Source organism: Lepisma saccharinum, chromosome 3, assembly GCF_977018435.1.
Source record: "Lepisma saccharinum chromosome 3, izLepSacc3.1, whole genome shotgun sequence".
In the NCBI taxonomy this organism is placed as follows: Eukaryota; Metazoa; Arthropoda; class Insecta; order Zygentoma; family Lepismatidae; genus Lepisma; species Lepisma saccharinum.
In genome coordinates, this window is record NC_139231.1 from 115727512 (window position 1) to 115751437 (window position 23926).

General features: G+C 41.8%; 1 long non-coding RNA gene across 1 annotated transcript in view; it reads right to left on the minus strand.

Moving 5' to 3' along the window:
- LOC145985338 (uncharacterized) overlaps positions 1 to 23926 on the minus strand; it is a 637838-nt gene that overhangs the window by 307472 nt on the left and 306440 nt on the right. Inside the window, exon 2 of the long non-coding RNA XR_014441418.1 lies at positions 10865 to 10907. This is a non-coding gene — a long non-coding RNA (uncharacterized LOC145985338). The remainder of the gene's footprint in view (positions 1 to 10864; positions 10908 to 23926) is intronic.

Here is a 23926-nt window from a genome sequence, read left to right on the forward strand (position 1 = left end):
ACGTGAGTAAAAGTATGAATAGAACCTATGTTCGGAAATCCAAAATGGCGACCGGAAGTGGGGTTATCTTGGAAACGGTAAGACTTAGGAAAAATCTGTTTGGTGATTCATCAGGTACACCTATACGTGAGAAAAAATATGAATAGAAGCTATGATCGGAAATCCAAAATGGCGAGCGGAAGTGGGGTTATCTTGGAAACGGTAAGACTTAGAAAAAATATGTTTGCTGATTCATCACGTACGCCTATACGTGAGTAAAAATATGAATAGAACCTATGTTCGGAAATTTGAACGAAGCGAACAGGGAGATCGAATACGACGTGGACGTAGGCGATGGGTTCGTTCATCCTCACAGAGCGAACTTTTATCTTCAATTCGACGTGGTGAAGAAGGAAAGCGGAGACGCGTTCCTCGCAGCAGCAAACTTGATACTCGTGGACAACATCGTGCCTCACCTGTTCTCGCAGGTGGAGGTGAGGAAACACAACACCGTCATCGACAGAATAGATTATCCAGGCATCACGTCGACGGCGGTGGGAACGTTGAAATTATCCAAAACGGACGCAGCGTACTATCAGGCAGGAGGATTCGAAGCCGGGACCAAAATATCGACGAGAAGTCACACGGTGTTTTTTCCCATGCGTCTGCTGCCTGGTTTCTTCTCGGACTACAAGGAGATTATGTGGAAGAGAGGACTGAGAATCATGTTTCGAAGAGCTGCCAACAACAACGACGCACTGATGCACTGATGCGACGCAGTTCAACAACATACAGTTCGACATGCCAGATTTCATCGTAGTGTTTTTTCAGACCGGGAGGGACAAAAATCAGGAAAAAGATTCCAGCAAGTTTGACGACTGCAAGATCAAGAATGTTTATCTGAAGAACAGTAGAAACGAAGTGTTCTCGCACGAGAATTACAACCTCGACGTGACCAAAAACGATTACCTCAAATTTTACGAAGCGTTCTCGGCTTACAAACGCGTGACCGAGGGAAGCGTGGACATGTACTACACGCCCAGCGAATTTAAAGCACGGAGACCCATGACCGTCATCAACACATCTAAGAGAAAGAAGGTTGCGGTCAACGATCGAACCAACATCAAGATTGTCTGCGAGTTTCACGATGCCTTGCCCGAGGATATCCTATGTAGTGGAACGTGGAGAGAAATCTTGGTGATTTTTTCGAGTAAGATGTTGGCAACACTGCGAGAAAATAAGGCTTATGCCTTACAAGAGCAAATTATTAAGGCGAGCCTCACCGAGCCTTATTTTCGGTCGCAGAATTCTCTATTTGGGTCTACTAATGTTGTCAACTCACTAGGCCGTATCAATATTGCGCGCTCAAGCATGATTTAATTTTATTATATTTTCAGATTGACCACAAAACAAGGTGTTGACAGGCAGTGTGTATATATATTGTAAGAAGATGTTTTATTATCAACCTCCACTTCTTGCAGTACATCCTGGACACAGCGTTGCAGGTTAACAAAGGATTTTTGGTTAGTATATATTTTTTTTCTTAAAACTGTTCGGTTACTCGCTCGTTCCTGGCATCATACACAAAAGTTTTCTCTGCGATGAGGATGACGCTACACAGAGTGTCGGCAGGCAAGGCATCGTGGAACTCGCACACAATCTTGATGTTGGTGCGATCGTTAACAACCACCTGCTTTCTTTTAGATGTGTTGATGATGAACATGGGTCTGCGAGCTATGAACTCGTTTGGATTGTAGTACACGTCCACGTTACCGGAAGTCACTCGTTTGTAAGCTGTGTACGCCTCGTACAGTTTCAGGTAGTCCTCTTCTGCGATGTTTAGGTTGTAGTTCTCACGTGGGAAAACTTTGTTCCTGCTATTTTTGAGGTAAATGTTCTTAATCTTGCAGTTGTCGAATTGGCTTGAATTTTTCTTCTGATTGTTACCTCTTCCTGTCTGGAAGAGTACGGCTGCAAACTCGGGCATGTCGTACCGAATGTTGTTGAATTGCGTGGTTACGTCAAATTCGAAATGATTGCCGGAAGCAGGTTTTTGCACACACTGGTAGCCATAAAACTGAATGGACACTTGAGGATTCTTCAGGATGTTGGCTTTGTACTTGAGAGCATAGTTTGATTCGTATTCTACCACTGGCACGCGCAGCTCCATGGACCTTACAATACACTTGGCAGCGTCGGGTAGTGTGTTGGGAAGCAAGGTAGTCCCGTCCGGGCCCAAAGTGCTGTATCGCATCAGTGCGTCGTTGTTGTTGGCAGCTCTGCGAAAAGTAACACGCAAACCACCCTTTCACATGATCTTCTTGTAGTCCGAGAAGAAACCGGGCAGCAGACGCATGGGAAACAGTACTGTGTGACTTTGAGTTTTGATTTTTGTACCTGCTTCGAATCCCCCTGCCTGGTAGTATGCTGCATCGGTCTTGGAGAGTTTCAGTGTTCCCACGGCAGTCGAGGTAATCCCGGGGTAGTCAACCCTATCGATGACGGTGCTGTGCTTTCTAACTTCCACCTGCGAGAATAGGTACGGCACAAAATTATCTACGAGTCTTAGGTTTGCGTTGGCAAGAAATGCTTCGCCGTTGTCTCTCTTCACTACATCAAACTTGACGTACAAATCAGCTCTGTGAGGGTGAATGAATCCATCCCCGACGTCCACATCGTATTCTATCTCTCGATTCGCTTTGTTAAGGTTGGCAAACGTGCGACGGTTGGGAGGGAAGGACTGCAACTCGTAACTTTCGATTTGTTCCATGATGGCTATTTATTATATGTTAATCTCCACGACGGCAGTGGTCGCGGCTCCTGCAAAATCAACCACCTCTCTTTTTTTGTTTGTCACTGCTAATTCTATGTTGTCTATGCGATTACGAGATACAGGAAAATATATCGGTGGGGAGGGTGTGTAGATAATTGGCTCCATGAACTCAGAGTTTGGTTTGAACGTAGCGATAATACCTGTCTGCTTGTGACTCCCTGGGATGCCGTCAGAGGATTTGGTGATCATATCTTGATCATTTTTTTTACAGAGCAGTTCGGGTAGGTTGTTATTTATAGACCCCACCCCAATTTTTTTTTTGTTTTGTGTTCATGGCGATGGTCGTACCTAATGCGGCGACCCGTTCGCCCAGCGAGACGTCTCTGCTGACGAGTCTCCCGAAAGCTGCGTGCTCTAACTTTCTGTCAGCATCATGACGTACATCGAGATCGGTATTGGTATTGTAGGCAATATCGTGATTCTTGCATGCAGCATCCAGGGGATTCACACCCTTGTCGCCTTTTTTTAGTCGCTGTTCGAGTTTGGTACCGGGGTCGCGGTACTGGTAACCTGGCAAGTGCATCTTGAAGGGTAGCTTGTTGATGATGTCGTTCACGAGACCTCGACCTTTGGCCACGTTCCAAAATTTCGGAGGTAGGGTGTTGATGATTTTGATGAGGTACCCTATGCCTTTGTCGTCATTCACAATGAAGTTGGCAAGCTTGGAGCTAACCATGTCCACAATTCCTACCTTCTCGTTGCGAAAGTTGCTGTTGCCTGCATTCTCCTCTCCTGCAATAACCAACAACCTGTCTATGAGCTTGCGCACGTCGTCAACCCACACAAACTCTTTGGGCAGGTTGTTGTAGAGTTTGACGTCGCTGCCTGTTTTGACCTGGTTCCATATCGGCTTGATGAGGTTCTTGTATTTTTCGTCGCTGCTAGATTTGACGCGATTCTGCGTAGCGTCGTTGTTTTGGTACAAGGCATCCGTCATGATCAAAATTTCCTTGTAACTTTGGTAATCTTCGTCTGTGTAATCTCTTGGCTGCTTTTTTTGGTGATGAGTTCCCACAGTCCAACCGTGCCGGGATACCTGTTCCAGCTGTTTTTCTCACCCAAATTGACTTTCACGTTGTCACCCTCGAACGTGACTTTCGATTTTCCGATTTTCCAAACCACGCCCTCGTTGAGTTCCATGGTTGGGTACAATCCGAAAACCTCGTTTTTCTTGAACTAAACTCAACAGCCTGTTGATCAATCAATTTTTGGAATGCTGCTCTTCTTGCTGGAACAGTGACGATTTCGGATTCGCGACGATCGACATGACGAGGAAACCCAACGACGGAAAATACAAAAACAAAATCAACGACTTTCTAAACGTTGCAACGTTGTGAGAAACGACGTTTATTTATATACGTATATAAATAAACGTCGTTTCTCACAACGTTGCAACGTTTAGAAAGTCGTTGATTTTGTTTTTGTATTTTCCGTCGTTGGGTTTCCTCGTCATGTCGATCGTCGCGAATCCGAAATCGTCACTGTTCCAGCAAGAAGAGCAGCATTCCAAAAATTGATTGATCAACAGGCTGTTGAGTTTAGTTCAAGAAAAACGAGGTTTTCGGATTGTACCCAACCATGGAACTCAACGAGGGCGTGGTTTGGAAAATCGGAAAATCGAAAGTCACGTTCGAGGGTGACAACGTGAAAGTCAATTTGGGTGAGAAAAACAGCTGGAACAGGTATCCCGGCACGGTTGGACTGTGGGAACTCATCACCAAAAAAAGCAGCCAAGAGATTACACAGACGAAGATTACCAAAGTTACAAGGAAATTTTGATCATGACGGATGCCTTGTACCAAAACAACGACGCTACGCAGAATCGCGTCAAATCTAGCAGCGACGAAAAATACAAGAACCTCATCAAGCCGATATGGAACCAGGTCAAAACAGGCAGCGACGTCAAACTCTACAACAACCTGCCCAAAGAGTTTGTGTGGGTTGACGACGTGCGCAAGCTCATAGACAGGTTGTTGGTTATTGCAGGAGAGGAGAATGCAGGCAACAGCAACTTTCGCAACGAGAAGGTAGGAATTGTGGACATGGTTAGCTCCAAGCTTGCCAACTTCATTGTGAATGACGACAAAGGCATAGGGTACCTCATCAAAATCATCAACACCCTACCTCCGAAATTTTGGAACGTGGCCAAAGGTCGAGGTCTCGTGAACGACATCATCAACAAGCTACCCTTCAAGATGCACTTGCCAGGTTACCAGTACCGCGACCCCGGTACCAAACTCGAACAGCGACTAAAAAAAGGCGACAAGGGTGTGAATCCCCTGGATGCTGCATGCAAGAATCACGATATTGCCTACAATACCAATACCGATCTCGATGTACGTCATGATGCTGACAGAAAGTTAGAGCACGCAGCTTTCGGGAGACTCGTCAGCAGAGACGTCTCGCTGGGCGAACGGGTCGCCGCATTAGGTACGACCATCGCCATGAACACAAAACAAAAAAAAAATTGGGGTGGGGTCTATAAATAACAACCTACCCGAACTGCTCTGTAAAAAAAATGATCAAGATATGATCACCAAATCCTCTGACGGCATCCCAGGGAGTCACAAGCAGACAGGTATTATCGCTACGTTCAAACCAAACTCTGAGTTCATGGAGCCAATTATCTACACACCCTCCCCACCGATATATTTTCCTGTATCTCGTAATCGCATAGACAACATAGAATTAGCAGTGACAAACAAAAAAAGAGAGGTGGTTGATTTTGCAGGAGCCGCGACCACTGCCGTCGTGGAGATTAACATATAATAAATAGCCATCATGGAACAAATCGAAAGTTACGAGTTGCAGTCCTTCCCTCCCAACCGTCGCACGTTTGCCAACCTTAACAAAGCGAATCGAGAGATAGAATACGATGTGGACGTCGGGGATGGATTCATTCACCCTCACAGAGCTGATTTGTACGTCAAGTTTGATGTAGTGAAGAGAGACAACGGCGAAGCATTTCTTGCCAACGCAAACCTAAGACTCGTAGATAATTTTGTGCCGTACCTATTCTCGCAGGTGGAAGTTAGAAAGCACAGCACCGTCATCGATAGGGTTGACTACCCCGGGATTACCTCGACTGCCGTGGGAACACTGAAACTCTCCAAGACCGATGCAGCATACTACCAGGCAGGGGGATTCGAAGCAGGTACAAAAATCAAAACTCAAAGTCACACAGTACTGTTTCCCATGCGTCTGCTGCCCGGTTTCTTCTCGGACTACAAGAAGATCATGTGAAAGGGTGGTTTGCGTGTTACTTTTCGCAGAGCTGCCAACAACAACGACGCACTGATGCGATACAGCACTTTGGGCCCGGACGGGACTACCTTGCTTCCCAACACACTACCCGACGCTGCCAAGTGTATTGTAAGGTCCATGGAGCTGCGCGTGCCAGTGGTAGAATACGAATCAAACTATGCTCTCAAGTACAAAGCCAACATCCTGAAGAATCCTCAAGTGTCCATTCAGTTTTATGGCTACCAGTGTGTGCAAAAACCTGCTTCCGGCAATCATTTCGAATTTGACGTAACCACGCAATTCAACAACATTCGGTACGACATGCCCGAGTTTGCAGCCGTACTCTTCCAGACAGGAAGAGGTAACAATCAGAAGAAAAATTCAAGCCAATTCGACAACTGCAAGATTAAGAACATTTACCTCAAAAATAGCAGGAACAAAGTTTTCCCACGTGAGAACTACAACCTAAACATCGCAGAAGAGGACTACCTGAAACTGTACGAGGCGTACACAGCTTACAAACGAGTGACTTCCGGTAACGTGGACGTGTACTACAATCCAAACGAGTTCATAGCTCGCAGACCCATGTTCATCATCAACACATCTAAAAGAAAGCAGGTGGTTGTTAACGATCGCACCAACATCAAGATTGTGTGCGAGTTCCACGATGCCTTGCCTGCCGACACTCTGTGTAGCGTCATCCTCATCGCAGAGAAAACTTTTGTGTATGATGCCAGGAACGAGCGAGTAACCGAACAGTTTTAAGAAAAAAAATATATACTAACCAAAAATCCTTTGTTAACCTGCAACGCTGTGTCCAGGATGTACTGCAAGAAGTGGAGGTTGATAATAAAACATCTTCTTACAATATATATACACACTGCCTGTCAACACCTTGTTTTGTGGTCAATCTGAAAATATAATAAAATTAAATCATGCTTGAGCGCGCAATATTGATACGGCCTAGTGAGTTGACAACATTAGTAGACCCAAATAGAGAATTCTGCGACCGAAAATAAGGCTCGGTGAGGCTCGCCTTAATAATTTGCTCTTGTAAGGCATAAGCCTTATTTTCTCGCAGTGTTGCCAACATCTTACTCGAAAAAATCACCAAGATTTCTCTCCACGTTCCACTACATAGGATATCCTCGGGCAAGGCATCGTGAAACTCGCAGACAATCTTGATGTTGGTTCGATCGTTGACCGCAACCTTCTTTCTCTTAGATGTGTTGATGACGGTCATGGGTCTCCGTGCTTTAAATTCGCTGGGCGTGTAGTACATGTCCACGCTTCCCTCGGTCACGCGTTTGTAAGCCGAGAACGCTTCGTAAAATTTGAGGTAATCGTTTTGGTCACGTCGAGGTTGTAATTCTCGTGCGAGAACACTTCGTTTCTACTGTTCTTCAGATAAACATTCTGATCTTGCAGTCGTCAAACTTGCTGGAATCTTTTTCCTGATTTTTGTCCCTCCCGGTCTGAAAAACACTACGATGAAATCTGGCATGTCGAACTGTATGTTGTTGAACTGCGTCGCATCAGTGCATCAGTGCGTCGTTGTTGTTGGCAGCAGCTCTTCGAAACATGATTCTCAGTCCTCTCTTCCACATAATCTCCTTGTAGTCCGAGAAGAATCCCGGAAGCAGACGCATGGGAAAAAGCACCGTGTGACTTCTCGTCGATATTTTGGTCCCGGCTTCGAATCCTCCTGCCTGATAGTACGCTGCGTCCGTTTTGGATAATTTCAACGTTCCCACCGCCGTCGACGTGATGCCTGGATAATCTATTCTGTCGATGACGGTGTTGTGTTTCCTCACCTCCACCTGCGAGAACAGGTGAGGCACGATGTTGTCCACGAGTATCAAATTTGCTGCTGCGAGGAACGCGTCTCCGCTTTCCTTCTTCACCACGTCGAATTGAAGATAAAGGTCCGCTCTGTGAGGATGAACGAATCCGTCGCCTACGTCCACATCATATTCGATCTCTCTGTTCGCTTCGTTCAAATTTCCGAACATAGGTTCTATTCATATTTTTACTCACGTATAGGCGTACGTGATGAATCAGCAAACATATTTTTTCTAAGTCTTACCGTTTCCAAGATAACCCCACTTCCGCTCGCCATTTTGGATTTCCGATCATAGCTTCTATTCATATTTTTTCTCACGTATAGGTGTACCTGATGAATCACCAAACAGATTTTTCCTAAGTCTTACCGTTTCCAAGATAACCCCACTTCCGGTCGCCATTTTGGATTTCCGAACATAGGTTCTATTCATACTTTTACTCACGTATAGGTGTACGTGATGAATCAGCAAACAGATTTCTCCTAAGTCTTACCGTTTCCAAGATAACGCCACTTCCGGTCGCCATTTTCGATTTCCGAGCATAGGTTCTATTCATATTTTTACTCACGTATAGGTGTACGTGATGAATCCGCAAACAGATTTTTCCTAAGTTTTACTGTTTCCTAGATAACCCCACTTCCGGTCGCCATTTTGGATTTCCGAGCATAGGTTCTATTCATACTTTTACTCACGTATAGGTGTACGTGATGAATCCGCAAACAGATTTTTCCTAAGTCTTACCGTTTCCAAGATAACACCACTTCCGGTCGCCATTTTGGATTTCCGAACATAGGTTCTATTCATACTTTTACTCACGTATAGGTGTACGTGATGAATCCCCAAACAGATTTCTCCTAAGTCTTACCGTTTCCAAGATAACACCACTTCCGGTCGCCATTTTGGATTTCCGAACATAGGTTCTATTCATACTTTTACTCACGTATAGGTGTACGTGATGAATCCCCAAACAGATTTCTCCTAAGTCTTACCGTTTCCAAGATAACGCCACTTCCGGTCGCCATTTTGGATTTCCGAACATAGGTTCTATTCATATTTTTACTCACGTATAGGTGTACGTGATGAATCCCCAAACAGATTTCTCCTAAGTCTTACCGTTTCCAAGATAACGCCACTTGCGGTCGCCATTTTGGATTTCCGAACATAGGTTCTATTCATACTTTTTCTCACATATAGGTGTACGTGATGAATCCCCAAACAGATTTCTCCTAAGTCTTACCGTTTCCAAGATAACCCCACTTCCGGTCGCCATTTTGGATTTCCGAACATAGGTTCTATTCATACTTTTTCTCACATATAGACGTACGTGATGAATCCGCAAACAGATTTTTTGCTAAGTCATGAATTGGAGGGTTCTATGACAACCTATATTAATTCTCGTAAGAGAACAGAACGTGTCCTACGGGGCAAGTTAAGGGGGCATGTGCATGGCCAAAATAGCAGCTGGCCTCTCTCTTTTCAACGTGAACTTGGGAGTGGCGCAAATTCCACACCGGAACAGGCGTTCTGCCCGGCACGGAAGTTGATGTTTATCGCAGCGTTACAAATCCAGCCGGTTGAACGGAAGCTGATCTTCACGTGTATTTTTCACGAGACACGCTAAACGCCACGTGCATACGCAAGATCATGGCCTTGCGTAAAAAATCAAAAAAATTAAAAAAACAATAAGACTTTACCGCCGGGCAAACTGCTCGAAATAGACGCCAAACAGAACACGGCTAAATTGATGATGAATAGCATGTATGGTCAGATGTGCGAATTGAATAACATTCCGGAAGAGATTCGCCCGCACGTCAATCAATTCTACGTTCGAAGGCCGTACGAGAAAACCTTTACTTTTTTGGTTGGGCACCACGCCAGGGGGCCAGGAATCCTAAAAAAACAACAATTATTATTATTTTGTCTGTTTGCTTGCGTCACAATACACGCGCACGCGTGTGTGTGTGTGTATGTGTGTGACACATCGTTCCCCCGAGAGAGGTTTACAAAGGTCACGATATACAAACATTGCCGGAGTTGGAAAATTACGATATGACGCATTCGCTCATTACTGTTGCCAGCCATAAATCTCTTTCTCTTTTCATCTTACAGCAACGTTGGCATCTCTATTTTTTTTTAGTTGTAAGTAAATTGCCAACACACTCTAGTTAATAATGCTACATATTATGCGCACACACGCACGCACATACTATATTACCATCCATCTCTCTCTTTTTTTACGGCAGTACATATTTGTTGCCGGCTCTCCTTGTTTAGTGTGTGTAGGTTGGCAATGCTGATTTTTACTTGAGGGCGGTCAACCGGGTTGATTGCACAAGCAAAGTTGTCAGCTCCTTGCTTTAGGCTAGGTTAGACCAAAAAAAAACCTTGGTGATTTTTTTTTCGAGTGAGGAGTTGGCAACGCTGATTTTTACTTGAGGGCGGTCAACCGGGTTGATTGCACAAGCAAAATTGCCAGCCCCTTGCTTGAGGTTAGGTTAGACAAAATAAGCTGTAGGTAGGCTGTCGGCCGTTTAACTCTTCCCTCCCTCTCTTCTCTCTCTTTTTTTTCTTGTAAAAGGCTATGGCAAAAGTACCAGTAGGTTGGCAACCTTGCTTTATGCACTGTAAAACAAGCCTCAAGCAAAATTGCCAGCTCCTTGCTTTAGGTTACGTTAGGCCAAGACAAAACCTTGGTGATTTTTTCGAGTGAGAAGCTGGCAACACTGCGAGAAAAAGGTTGCCAGCCCCTTGCTTTAGGTTAGGTTAGACCAAAAACCTTGGTGATTTTTTCGAGTAAGGAGCTAGCAACACTGCGCCATCAAATAGAGCTCATGCCTTACGATAGAAATCCATTAAGGCGAGCTCCTCACTTCAGCTCCTCACAAGAGGGCGTAGAACCGGTGCACCTGGACTACTATCTACTGCAAGATATAAAAGTGTACGAGTAAAAGGAAAACTTTCACTTTACCTGGAATCTGCTTCTCTTTGTCATGATCCGTCCATTCCGAAAACTGCAAATAAAGAATAAAAGAAATCATTATTAAAAATACAATCGTTGGTACATGTACATGCACTGTAAGTGTGAAATAATATAACGCTTAATATAACAATTGTAAGCAAAAGTTGTACAATATGAATTTCAGTCCTGACGTCACAAATTTATGAACATTTTAAATATGTGTTTCTATTATTCATCACATATACGTGCAAATTTCAAATTCATACTCGTCAAAATACTATTGCCAGCATAGATCGTTCTGTCGTCACACTGTTTCCGGCAGGAAAACATGGTTTCCAAGTAAAATACCACGGATCACAAATAAATTTTACATATACAACACCATACACCTATATTTAAGAATCCAATCATGATACACAATGTGTATATGTTTTGGTCACTGGTGCATGAAGAAGTTTTAGTAAAGATTTCAAAGGAATAAGTTTTCTCTCAAATTACGTAATAATATGCTTACGTAATGTTATTTACACAAAAGACTTCTGAACTTACATTTCATTCGTTAGGTTATCGATCGGGCAGTTCTGCAAGCAATGTATGAAAACTTGATTTTAAGACTAGTTCGGGGCCTCCCACCTAACCTACCCACATGCATATTTTCCTCATGAGATGTTGCATCCCGGTACTATACCTTGGCCCAAATGTCTCTGGAGCAAGGTCGCGCATAGAGGCAGAGAAGGGGGGATCGAGTGGGCAGAGCGAAGCAGTACACGCTTCTGGGAAGGCTGGTAACTGAAGTCGCTTTCCACCTCTCCTGTTCCTCTCATATATTCAACTGGTGGAGCCATCTCGCGTCACTACTTGCGCAGACTTGTTTTCGTTCGCCTACTCCAGAGATAGCTTGGACAGAGTGTGTAGTCTGATTTGAGTCAGGTTTGATGTTCTCGTCTCCGATTTTGATATTGTAGTGCAACGAAGAATGGGGATTGAGTCCCACATCTGTGTCTCGAGGACCCGGAGTAGGCATAAAATCAAAATTTCCACGCATCGTTTGGAAAATTATACCATATACCATATGGACAAATGTATGCATGCATGCAATAAATGTAGATTCACCTCGGTGTTTTAGGCTGTAAAAAAAAGGAAATTTCACGAACACAGTTATAAGATCTGGGCATATTTTATGCCCCACGCTCCGCGAATACTACACACACACTAGACACAGCATCACACAGGACCAGCTCTGGTTCCATAGTACCCTTTGCAAACTTAATAATACTTATTGCACTCGCCTTGTTACTAAGGCATCATCCCCAGTCACAATCCACACACACACACACACACACACACACACACACACACACACACACACACACAAACGAATGCAACTAGTAATTGTGTTGCATAGAGAAAGCTATGAATAATTAGTTGACTTTGATGTCATGTGTGAAAATATATCCACGATTTTTACTATCAAGTTCGTGAGGTGTTATAAATTTTTAAAAGATGGCTGTACATGTTTGCTTATATTCTAAGTTAATGTAAATTGATTATTACTCTAGCGAATATTTTACAATATTCAAATTATTAAAATTATAGTAACAGAAAACACCTGCTATTGCTTTATATTTGACGTCAGCTGTATTTGTATTCCTCCTTTCTCTATAATAACAGACTCCCTCACTACAAAATTAGGATATCTTTAATCTTTTCATAAGTGAATATTAATCGGTTAGTTCGTATGAACTTTCCAGCCTGATCATTACCACTGCCTACTTAGAGATCGGTTTGTTCATTGAACTCTCCAGCCTAATTATTGCCTATTTTGTGGGAGCAGGAAAATGTTTATTATCCATTTGCCTTGACTCATCTCACCCAACAGGTTAGTAGGTGCCGAGGCTTGCCCCGAGTTGATACTTTCCTGAAGATGAGCCTTTGCTCGAAAAGGTTTATTATCCATTTAGTACTAATTTAGATAATCTCTTATTTTCCAGTCCGGGTAGTGGGGAGGAACAGAAAAATATTAAATTAATCTCCTTTTCTTGTTTTCACCAAGTGGGTTGCCAGGTTCTTAGGCTTGAGTAGTGTTGATGGTATCCCGAAGAATTAGTCGTGCTTTTACTAAATTCAGTAACTTAGTACTAATTACAATAGACTGATACAGCTCGTCATCTCTAACGAGAATTGAGCATGCGTGCTGATATCTCCAGAATAATTTCAATCCACAATGGTTTGGAGTATCTCCCATCATCCATATTACTAAGCGTTAAATTGATTACGTAACACATTCACAAGTCGAAGCCAATTCGCATGTACGTGTTGTTAAGTAGTAAAGCCGTGTTGGGTTGGTCGACGATTACGACCAATAAAATAGCTTATCTCGTACTGTATCGCCGGGGGTTATGTTTTCAATGGAGAGTTGCAAACTGTAGGATGAAGTTACGTGGGTCGGTTTAGTTGTGCCCGTACCTGTCGATGGTTGCGTCTTTTTTGCAGAAACAATTTTCTCTTCGTCCTCTTGTTGCGGCGAACGTCTACTATCTGTCTGTGGAGTCTGTGGAGCAAGGCCGCGGATAACGGAAGGAAAGGGGAGAAAGCGTCTGGGTAGAGCGAAGCTGTAAGCGCTGCTGTAAACGGCTGGTAGCTGCACTCACTTTTCCTCTCACGAGTCCCTTGTGACACGTTCCTTCGGTCAAAAGAACATGATAATTTAACTAACACACAATAAAAATGATCACAGGAAGACTCGTAATAATATCTCTGTTCGTTCGTCAAATAAAAATCAAAGTAAAGTTTTCACTAAGAGGAAAGAAGTATATATTATTTCTTAGCAAAAGAAATACTTATGTGCATAATATCAATTTCACTCAAAGAAATAACAGCTTCTTATAATTCAACTTGACTACTCTTTAAAACTCAAAGCCCGAACTAAAAGTCAAGACAAAACACAATCGCAATTCCCATAGCAACAGCTCTTACAAGATACTAATATAAATGTCAGTCACTATCCTGACATTATTGACATTATCAGTGATAGGTCTAAATATTAAATACCACAAGAATTACAAAATGAATAACAGAGATTAAGATTAATAACAATAAACATTTGTACAAGAGGAAAGGACGTTTCACTTGGTGGGGTTCTTTGTACAGAGACTTGATTTCGTTCGCTTGCTCCAGAGTTTACCAGGACAGAATGTAGTTCTCACGTAAGGCGATTTCATCATAATGATAATAATAAAAAGGTTCCACATCGGATTACAAAAAAATACCCTAAACCTAGTGATGAAGCGTCAAACATGACTGATTTGACTGGAAAGCACGAAATTCGACAACGCCCCCCCCCCCCCAAAATGTAAACAGAATTTTTGTTCGAAAATGTCAGGGCACGAGTGGAACTCTACGTTATATTATCAAATGAATATTCAAATAGGCTAATCACAGATGTACTATGTATGAAGTTCCTGCAATAATATTTGTTCATATTATTCTGAAAATTCACATGGTTACTGCCGATATTTAAATTCCACTTTAACAATAATACGATTTTAACAAATTCGTTATTTTTGTCCATTTACGTTAGGTTTCAAACATACGAATTAACTGACAAATTATGATGCTGTGAACGATCTTACATAAACACGACCAATGTTCCACCTGGTGATAACTTTAGTCACTAGTCGGGACGCGCTAGGAAGCGGCGTGGAACCACCCACTCTGGTAGCGACGCGCTGTTGCCGGATTGACCTACTTCAGAATTTTCGCGAGTCCACAGAAACACGTGTAGGATTAAACATCTGGTTAAACAGTCAACAACAGGACACTTCCATTGTTCTCATCGAACTTATTTGGGCACAGGTCAAAGGGCTGGTAGCAGAGAGGAACACTTTGCCACCTTTTACACCGTCTAAAATTTTGCAATTGACAGAACAGGCTATCGGGGATGTGACAGCAGATAGGTGACGTTCGCCTATAGAACACACAAGGAAGATTAATTCCGAAGCATGGGAAAAGGAGGGAGTTGAAGATCAGGAAATGGAGGATTTTGTAATTTCACTTGGACGGGAAGACAACAGTGACAGTAGTAGCTCAGATGAAGATATTCCTTTACCAACCAACAATGAAGATGATCTTGGGATAGCGCCACAGCAATGGTAGCCGGTAAGCAAAAACAACTGATTCTTTAACTACTACTTCTGTTCTTTCATTCATTTGTTATGTTTTTACATACAGGTAGCTCAAAGCATTAATAACACATGTACCAAATGTATCATTAATGTTAAGGAAATCGAGCAATTGCCAAGCGTCTCGTTGTAATTTATTTAACTCTGTATTGCCAGAGCCTGTATTCTCATATAGCTCCCAAATTATCTCACTTCACACACCCACATGTGCCTCCCCGATGGCACAGTGGTAGGGTAAGTGTTGTCGCCTTGTAATCAAGTAGTCCTGGGTTTGATACCCTGTCGAGGTACATAGTGGTTCGGATCCCACTTCCAACTGTAAGTCCATTCCAGATTAGCCGTAATGTGCATAAAGTGGACTTTAAAACATTAACTCAATCAATCAATTCACACACAATTGATTTGTTCTTGATAAATTCTTCTCCGTAATACAGTAACTCAGTTCTGTAAAATTCTGTTTTGGAGGTGAATTTTTGTAGGTTCCTCAAAATATAATTTAAAAACGTGTTAACGAAACGACGTTGTACGTAATTTGCCCTAATTTTCAAGAAATACATTTCATTTGTACGTTCTGAAGCTTCAACAATCGCGGCGTGACAAAGAAGGCAAAGAGAGGCGGCATGAAATCAAAGGAGAACGATTTGCCATAGTGTTGCTCATAACACAGGACGCATTTTCTTTTGTTGGTAATTGTGATACGATACAACATAAGTAAAAAGATGCCGGTAGCTGATGCTTGCAATGTACCATAATAAAAACACAACAAAGGTTCTTTCAGTGAAGGTTTTCGGTTGCTGTGTAGAGCAGGAAGATAAAATGTTTCATGCTTGCCAGAATGTAAAATTCAGAATGTCAGCATACAAGAAACTTCAGATTCAAACTTTTAGATTTGTTAAATTATCACTTTACGACGGAAATAACATATATTAGCATACTGATACGTACGTGCTTAATTTCGCGTGACTCTTTTTTCCCGAGCTTGCCAACAGCTGACTAGCCTGTCCGTGTGTTTGTGCGAACGTGGCAACGTAGAAACCCCCCAGCCACATGGCAGCCAACGAGGAGACACAATTTGGTCACGTTCTGCCGTTCTGCGTTCTGATTGCACGACGCTTCTTATCGCGTCCGTACTTATTGTTCATAGCACACTAAGGATCGCAGCGGGCTATGGTATTGTCAGTTCAATTAAAAAAGGTAAAGGTAAAGTGTTCCCCTGTGCATAGCACCACGCCATGAAGGCGTATAGGGGGTGTGGGGGTAACGCCCCACACTTTCTTGATCCGGTCGTGAGTGGGGGTGATGTGATCAGCATCACGCCCCTGACCGCCTTTACCCCCCAGGGTTTCCCCCAGGTACCCATGTTATTCGACGCTGGGTAGGCGCCGGGGCCGCTTCCACCGTTAGAAAAGTTCCCGGATTTGAACCGGCCGGGGATCGAACCCGGGACCTCAATTAGATCCTTATTTTCGCAATTATATCTTAAATGTATTTCAAACGGCATGGATTGAGAAGAACTTGTTGTTTGCTTTATTCTTACTAAACTCTGTCTCAGGAATCTATAGAGCAAGACCATGCATAAGGGCAGAGAAGGGGAGAAAGTGAGTGGGCGGAGCAAAGCAATGCGCGCTGCTGCAAACGCAGGGTAGCTGCAGCTGCGTTTTCTCCTACAAGAACTCACTTCCTCCCTCACGCATTCATTGGTCGAAACCTCTCGAGTCAAACCCAAACTTGCGCAGAGGGTTTGTTTTCGTTCGCTTGCTCCAGATTCCCGATAGAGGGTGTAGAAGGAGTCTCGTTTGATTTTGATTTGGTTTATACTACTTCGCTTTTTCTGACACTTCTTGGATAATAGCGATGAGGATGAGTGATGATGATATGATGAAATTGTGAAGATACACTCACAAATAACACCCATGTCGAGGCTGGAATTCGAACCCGGAACCAATTGCGTCGTAGCGCTCTGTGCTAACCACTCCGCCAGAAAGGTTGGCTACAAGTCTTGGCACGTTAGGCTAAATATGTTCCTTACTAGCACACTTTTTCAAACTCAACTACGAAAATTTCATAGACAAATTCGTAGCGTATCTGTTTTCAACGGCAAAGTTTACGGTAGGGTGTCGAAATACAGTGGACTGTAAATCTGCTTTGCATTAAGGTCCTTAAAAACTATACAGCGACCAAGCCTTCCAAGATTTGCCTCCTTATTCGGGTAGTTAAAATTTAGTTCTGCTTGAACTTAGATGTCACCGTCGTCGGGTACCAAGCATCTAGGGGCAAAGAAGAGACATACTGGAGCCGCTTCCAGTTAATAGCCCTACAAAAACCGCAGACAAACGTACCGACACGAACAGGGACACTTGCTTCTTAAGGAGGAATAAATTCCTGCGTTTCATTGTTCCCGGAAAGGATCTCGCGGTCGGATAATTGCAGACATTTTGAACAAGATGAATGCGACGGTCTCCGCCATTATTCTTCGCGGGACGCCATCCATTTGTTCCCCAGCGACGCGCGGTTGTCAGAAACAAGCGGCGTCTTTCTGTGACTGTCAAGGAAGACGCCCTTGGTGAGGTATCGCGGAAATTCAAACAGGACTCTTAAGATCTAGAAAGGTGAACCTCCACATCAATGTAACTGAAGTACAAATCGGTCAGGTTGAGTCAAATTCCGGTTGGACATCATGGGCGTCGGTATACGAATCGAACTAGTCCGTCGACCCCCTTGGAAATTGGCATAATTTATTTAGCAGAAAGCTTGTTACCTTTATTGTTAAAGCAGATGTAGTGGAACCTAGATTTTAAAGTTTTTCAGGGACCAAGGTGAAAGTACTTAAAATTTAGGAATGTGTAAAATCCAATATAATTTTAATGCACTTTGCTCTAATGGGAAAGTTGTTGAATGTATAATATGAGAAAATGAAAAAGCAGGAAACGTAAAATCGGGGTTTCACTGTAAAAAGTTCTCGAACATAAAATTGAAAAAAAGTGTAAAAAAATATGTTGCCATGTAGATCGTGAGAATATTGACAAGTTGATTATTTTTTTGGAGTTCACGTTGTTATTAGGTTGATATATACAGGTTGGTCCATCCACTTGGACTATCAAATAATAAGCGCGATTTAAGCAGTGAGAGATTATGACGCAATTTAAAATCTATACCTGAAATAGAATAGAGAATGGATCTTCCTTCTTAAACTGGTTGCCTGTAACACAATTAACATTTAACACAATAATAGACGAATTAACTCAAAGAATGTGAAGCAAATACAGCAGCATTATACTCAGGTCATTACAACTGTTGTATATTATCAGGGTGGCGACAGAGCTGGAAAACCGGGAAAAGTCAGGGAATTTGAGGTGTCAAAAAAAGTCAGGAAAATGTCAGGGAATTTCGTCTTTATTGATTTTTTTTTCTATATTCAAAGATATCGTTATGGAACTCTGCACGGGAACAGGAAATCTCGTTCGTAAGTTTCGGCCTCAACTTTTAGGCCCCTTTTATGCGCAACACAACCAGGGCGCCAGATGCCAGGAGGAGAGAGAGAAAGAGAAATTTCTCTCGCTCGGGCTTCTCGGCGGGAATTTTAAATTCGAACACTCTTTGGAGGAAAATTGTTATAACTCTGTCACTATGCGAGCAATCTACTTCGGATAACTTTTGTTTTACAGCTAAAATATCAGCGCATGCAACCGTGTACAATTCAGAACATCGGACCGAGGAGGAGGGGCTTGGGGGGACAGGTCCCCGAATTTCAATGGAAAAAACATAAAAATCTGGTGTTTGCCCCCTCTTCTCCCGCTATTTTCGGGACAAGGCGCAAACTTTAGTATTCTTTTCAAAGAATGGACATTTCTAAAGAGAATGAAAGATGTTTCATGTTTTCTTGGGTGCCATACAAGTTGAATAATAAGCCAAAATGTGATTATTATTTTATTTTTTTTACGAAAAATAGGTAATTTGCATTTTCGGAGGAAACTTTTTATAACTCGGGCACTATGGGAGGAATCTACTTCGGATAAGTTTTGTTTTGCAGTTAAAACATCAGAGCATGCAACGGTGTACAGTCATGTTCAAAAAATCTGTCGCATGGATTTTTTCGAAGTCCAACGTCTTACGAAATTATGTTGGTAGCTCTGAAACAAGGAAGTGTTGTGAAATATACGATCCTTCAATCAGAGTGAAGTTCGATTCGGAGGAGCAGGAGGCGTGACTCACGGTCTTGTCCACAGGAAGTTCAACCAATGCAGCATTTCCAAATATGAGATAACGTCCCCATTGGTTAAATATTGTTCCAATAATGCGAATCGGCAGAAAGATTGCGCAAAAGTTTACTTTGTCGTTTTAATGCCTTTAATCGTTTCAAATTAGTATTAAATTGTCCCAATTATAGTTCACGAGCTTAATATAATGTATTCATGTATGTGTTTGACAATCATATATCACTCATTAGAACAATTTTCGCATTGTTTTCACTTCGTGAGATGACATTTCATTCTAAATTTGACGCTACAATCGCTTGATCAACTCTTGCGTCTCGCTGCCAGACATTCTACGTTCCTGTTTGCTCCAGGTCGCTTCTGCATTTCATTATCATTGTTTTTACCTCTGTTTCATTCTCATCGTCGTTATAAACCTACGTAATTTCTACTGTTTACAGTAGACAGAATCTACTGTTATCAATTGTAGTACTCTACTGTGTCTCTCGGAAATCTACTCAAAATCAATGATTTCCTGCTGAACACTTTCAGTAGGCCTAATGTGTAATTACAGTTGAGGAACTACAAGTGAAATATTCTCTTCAGTACTACATGTAATATTGCATGTAGTGTGTTTGAATTTGAATTCAAAATTTTGTGTGCGTCAGTACTTAGGCTATTTTGTACCTGTCACTTTATATGGGGTCCAGCCCCTTACCAGAACTAAAATAACATAACTGTAACGTCGTGTTGTAACTAACATATTAAAATATTCTGAATTCGGTTAAAAGCTGAGGCTGTAAAGAGATACTCAGCACCCACAAGGACCAAACACAGGACAACACATAAAATTATACTGGCCATGGGGTCAGTCGCCAGAACCTCGTTCGTCTGCAAACTCAAGTCCAGGGTGTACTACGTGGAAGCAATAATTGGGTGTACATACTTCGTGGAAGGTCATCCCTTACACCCTTGTAGTGTGTTTAGCTCAGCATGTTAGCTGTAAATATAACTTTTTATTCCTCCTCACTAACAATTTGTTTTTATATCTATTTAAAATTTAAACCAACCTCACTTCCATGTAGTACACCCTGAACTGCATTTTGCAGACTAACGAGGCTCTGGTGACTAGACCTACTGTTAGTATAATCTTTGTAGGACTGCGTGTGTGTTGTCCTCGTTTGTGCTGACTGTCTGTCGCTTTACAGGCTCAGCTTTTAACCCAGGTAAGGATATTTTAGTTTTCAGACACGCTTTTATTTTTGTCATGATAAGGGGCTGGACCCCGTATAGCGTGACGGGTGTAAAATACCCTAAGTTTTCAGGCACACAAATTGTAATTCAAATTTAAAAAATCTTAACATAGATGTTTCAAAACACCTATTGATCTACTGAAACCAGTACAGTAGAGAAACTGCAAGTGAAATTAATTTATTCAGTATAGTGTATAATATGTTAAGTTAATATTTTGGCTGTAAATATTAATTTCATACCCCCTTATTATTTTTTGTATTTATATCTTTTTGAAAATCTGAACACAGTAGATGTTTCAAAACACCTATTGATCTACTGAAAACAGTAGACAAAAGTTTCATTGGAGTAAGTAGAAAAGAGTCATGAAATAATACCCAAAGAAGTCAACCATTATGAATTAATGTTACATACTTTTCTTTATTTCACTTTCCAAAACCTACGAGCTCAAAATAATACATGTCATGCGATTTACTAGACAGTCTGCTTTTCTGTGATTGATTCGTCGTGCCCAGTCGGGGATTACTTCCGTTCAAGGTAAAAGGGGAAGGGGAAGAAATCCACCACAGTACCATGACGTATGAAGTAACATGTTCACAGGCATCCAATACAACTGATAAGGGTTCACCTGACCTTGGAAGTGTGGGAAACACGTTTCACGCTGGTTTCCAGAATGCTGTGGCTAAATCTGGAACTAACGGTGGAATAAGAAATAGTTTGTAACATTTAACAATGACATTTCGCATTTACAAAATATGAGATATGTAGACTTTGATTTATTTATTATAGTAGACGGTAGAGAATTACTTACCACGAAAGTCAAGTTCTAAATTGCAGACATCAAACTCTACTCCAGGTTGTAAAATACATTTGTGATAGACAGCAGATATAACGACTCTTAAGACAACGTTCAACGAAGGTTATTGAGTGAGAAAATGGGAAATTGTTAAAAATAGCGGCCTAGTTGAGTGAAGGTCGAAGGTTCGATTCTCTTATAGAACCGGCTATTTTTTTACACTAATTTTTGGTGCATAATATATTTAATGTATTGTCGACATTTATAAGAAACAAAATATGAAAACTCTCCTCCTCCGTAGCGGTGCGGTCTAAGACTCTGTGCTTTGGACTCCGACTGCAGCGGGACGGCATGGATTCGAGTCGTCCTGGGTTCTCGGCCTGTTATCTGTATAGGACCGGTGGCAACCCACCATCGTGAGGAAATTGGGGAGCTACGAGTGACTGGTGTAACCTGGTTTCAGATATCTTCTATAACGGCTGAGGGTTCGACGTGCTGACCAACGTCACCTCGTTGCCAGTTGAAGATCTTCACAACTCTAGGTAGGATTGTGGAAGGGAGACTGACAGTCGGGAGATAGCCCAAGGCCCTTCGAGGTTTTAAAATATGAAAACTATTCCTTCCTTCCGAAATCTAATTTCTCGTCATTGTCACATGAGATTTCTTTTCAGTCTGACTCCTGCAATACTAATTAGTTCCTAAGTAAAATAATGAGATGGACAGAGAGATATTAAATTATGAGTTCAGTGTTTAAAAAATAAGCATTAACACATTTTTATATTCACATACCTCTTTACAAATTCCTGAGCACGTCACTACAAATGAACAAATCTAGTGCGCACTAGAGCCTTGGCTTATCGATACCTATGGGGTATCCTACAATTACAGTCAAACCACAACCTCAATTCTCGAAGCTGTAGCCTCTCCATGTAAAACGATTGCGTCGTAAATATAGTAGATTTTGCTTAAATGTTTTGTGACATTCATACCACCTTTATTTCATTTGCTACAAAGGAGCGTTTGGGTGTGTTGTTTATAAAGAGGCGGGTGGGGATTATATTTCTAATGCATATTGAACGAATTGGTCTTAACTCATAATCATGCCGTAAGAAGGAACGAACTCGTTGGGTAGTGGTTATCGCACTGGGTTGTCACTCTAATGGTCGTAGGTTCAAGTCCCCACGGTGGCAAAAACTTTTCGTAAGCTTTATTCGTTCCCATTGTTACTATTTGAATTAGTCTTCTTTGAAACTAACAACGAAAGATTATACAATTAACTGTCTCTCTTTCAAAATGGTAATATGAGGACAGGTTTCTTACTATAAGAATTGGAAATTTTAGTGGTCTCAACGCATCTAAAATCCAAAATACTAGATCGACGTTATTTTCTACTGAATTCTATATCCACGTTATACACAGATAGGCTAATGGGGCCTGGACCTACAGTTCAAAGTGAGATATGAACCACTATGTGTCTCCACTTGTTATCCTGCACTGAACGTAAAACAAACAGCTCCCCGCCCCCATTTTTAAAACAAATTTACATTAAATATGGTATTTATAAGATAATCATCATTGATTTGATTGTTTTTATTACTGAACGTCAAATAAAACATTTTCCACAATCACCTCTTCGTCCCATCTCTCCCAATATCTTTCTGTCCCTCTCTTTTCCCCCTTCCCCACCCCCACACACATGTATCAAAATAAATATTTTCTTAGGTTTGTATGTGTATAAATATAACATTAAATACCCCCCAAAAATACTATTTATTTTCTACTTTCCGTCACCCCTCTTTCACTCACACAACCCGTCATTATTATTGGCGTTCGCCAGACCTTAGTGGTAGGCTAATGTATCGACGTCTTGTAATCAGTGTGTCCTTTTCCGAGTTCCAGTCAGGTCGCATAATGTTTCAGATTCCAATTTAAATGTATCCCGAGTCGTGATTAGCCTATGTGTGCAAAAAGTGATGTTGACCTCAATAATACAAGTTGTGTATTTTCTTTCAGCTGTGGTTCCCTCTTTTCGCGAGAAATAACGAATTAACCTAATAATTAACTCAACAAATAAAAATTCATCTCTAAATTAATTAATGAAAACTGTTATTACACCCAAACCACTATTTTATCGTAAATGTAAATGAAATGTCATCTCACGTAGTGAAAACAATGTGAAAATTGTTCTAATGAGTGATATATGATTGTCAAACACATACATGAATACATTATATTAAGCTCGTGAACTATAATTGGAACAATTTAATACTAATTTGAAACGATTAAAGGCATTAAAACGACAAAGTAAACTTTTGCGCAATCTTTCTGCCGATTCGCATTATTGGAACAATATCTAACCATTGGGGACGTTATCTCATATTTGGAAATGCTGCATTGGTTGAACTTCCTGTGGACAAGACCGTGAGTCACGCCTCCTGCTCCTCCGAATCGAACTTCACTCTGATTGAAGGATCGTATATTTCACAACACTTCCTTGTTTCAAAGCTACCAACATAATTTCGTAAGACGTTGGACTTAGAAAAAATCCATGCGACAGATTTTTTGAACATGACTGTACAATTCAGAATGCCTAACCGAGGAAGAGGGGTTTGGGGGTTGCGACCCCCGAATTTCAATGGAAAAAGCATCA